Here is a 2,575-nt window from a genome sequence, read left to right on the forward strand (position 1 = left end):
TTTTATGTTGTCTTTGTGAATTTATTTTGTCACACATTGTCTATTTTAATTACTTAAGTGCAATTTTGATGTAACCTACTCCATTCCCTATATGATAGTTATAGTCTACTTCTACTGTGCAACATTTCAGATGGCAATATAATATTGTACAGCCATAGTAGTTACTTTAGAGATTAAAGCAATAGTTTAAGATTTTCAGAAATATGCTTAGCTTATTCACTTTCTGGCAGAGAGGATTGATACCACTCTAGTATTTGTTAAATATAGTTAGCTTAGCAAATTGTTTTTACAATTTGGTTTTTGTACAGATTAAACAAACGAGATATAACGTTCTATTTAGTGACCTTTAGAGGTGCTTTAGTAGGCTAGGTGGATTTTGTCCCCTTTTGACAGAGCTAAAAACAAAATGTTTAAGAGACATATGGACACTCCAGGAAGTTACTGCACCTGGCCGAGAAATAGTCTGGCACGTAATACTTCAGCGTGTCATTTTCACACTTGTATGATTAAACAAAGATCTGGGCCTTAATTCATGAGCTTTAGAGGTGGTGGACTTGTTACCTTCGGACAGAGCCAGGCTAGCTGTTTCCATCTGTCCAGTCTTTGTGGTAAGCTAAGCTAACAGGCAGCTGGCTGTAACATGTAACTTACGGCCAGGTTTTAAAATTTTTTATTTTGAAGTAGTTTCATAACTAAATTCAAATTGGCTGAACTGAACTCCCCCCCCCAAAGAAAAATCGTCAAAAGCCATGTTGAACATGCAATCCTTGGTGCTATGTTCCTCTGGATGGTAATTCCAGGGGAGGAGGAGCAACAACAATGTTTATAATAAAACCGGGGCAAAAGAGGACAGAAAGTCAGGGTCATGTGCAAACCAAAAGATAATATTTATTACAATATTGACAAGAAGGGTGAATAAACACAAAACTACTCACTCAAAAGAAGAAAGCGACGAAGCAGGTATGGCGATAATCAACACAGGTTAAATAACTAAAGGAGCCATGTTCAACACTGGCTGAGTATACAAGTGAAGTCCTCCCACCACTAATGGGGTAACCCAGACACCTGGTTCTGGACTCACGGAACCCAGCCGTTGTTCATACCACTGGTTCAATGGTCTGTCACTGTCCGTTGGCCTGGCTGAATAGCAACGATCTGCTTACCGGATTTTGGCTCCTGGTCTGCTCAGCAGTGTGGTCTCAACAGGTAGAAGAAGAGAGTGCTGTGAAAAACCCAAGCCTTCTTAACCTCCAGGCACTGTGGTAATCAGGCTCACCTGCTGCCACTCTCTCATGCAACAGAGGCATGGGGGAAAGGCCACTACCTGAGAGAGCAGAGAGCGAGAGAGAAGGAAAACACCCCAAACCAAACATATGACCCCAGGGTCACTTGGTTTATGAGTCCTGTGCTCTACTAATTAAGCAAACCAGTGACACTGAAAAGTCCTCTGAAATGATCCTAAAGAAACGTACCTGCCGACCCCTGTTTTCAGCTATGGTTTGTTATCTCAAGATGATGAGAAAATTATTCCGTTACCACAGGAAAACAACATTCATTATCACGAGATCTCGAGAAAATGATCTCGTTATCGCGGGACAACAACAGGCGTTATATCGAGATCTCAAGATAATTATCCCGTTATCATGTGTAATGAGTAAAAAAAAAATTTGAATGGATGGCCGCTTAGGACTTAGAATGGTTTAAACTAATACCAACAGTTGTTTAGATTGAAGGCGGTTAGCCAGGAATCTATAGCTTATTTGCATTGTAGGCCTATAACATAAATTAATCACTATCATAAATTAATCAACATAATAGCTACAATGTCAAATGAGATCTATCAACAGTTTCAGAAAGCCAAAGAGAGGACGCAAGTCAAGGTGAGCTCCTGGCAATACAAGCAATCATTCAACATTTAGCCAACATTACATGTTTGGTATCAAAATTCATATGATACCTCTGGCTGAGTGAGCTCGAAACTACCTTCAAAAGACAGTAGCCTAATTTCAGAGGGTAAGCCATGTAAACCAAGAACTGAGCAGGAGAATAATTCCAGTTTTAAGATCATGGTGATCAGTGATGCACAGTCTGATGAAAATATAACATATGGTTCTATTTTTCACCTTTATATGGTTAAATTACGTTAGCAATAAGCTGCAGTAAAAAGTGTGGCTTATTTAAACAACAGGAAACTATCTCATTAAAAAGATATACATCAGTTTTCCTTGTTTTTTACGTGTCACTGTTAGACCTACTTCTGGTCGGATTTATTTTTCTTCCATTATATTTTATTTTCAAAATAACAAGTTGTTTTTCTAGGAATGATAGGCCTAAAGCAAACCTCATTTAACCGTACTAAAAGTAGACTAGTTATCACACACTTATTGTAGGCTACAGCAGGTGTGATTTTAGACGAGTTTTAGGGGTGCCTAAGTAAGTAAGTACCCCGAAATTTAATCTAAAAAATAATACAATAATTCATTATTATTTTCCGAAAATGACTTTATTTGTCCTCTGTTAGATTTTGGATAAGTTAGAGAAGGGGCAATCAATTAACCTACAGTTTCATATGGCT

The sequence above is a fragment of the Micropterus dolomieu genome, linkage group LG11 (assembly GCF_021292245.1).
Source record: "Micropterus dolomieu isolate WLL.071019.BEF.003 ecotype Adirondacks linkage group LG11, ASM2129224v1, whole genome shotgun sequence".
Lineage (NCBI taxonomy): Eukaryota > Metazoa > Chordata > Actinopteri > Centrarchiformes > Centrarchidae > Micropterus > Micropterus dolomieu.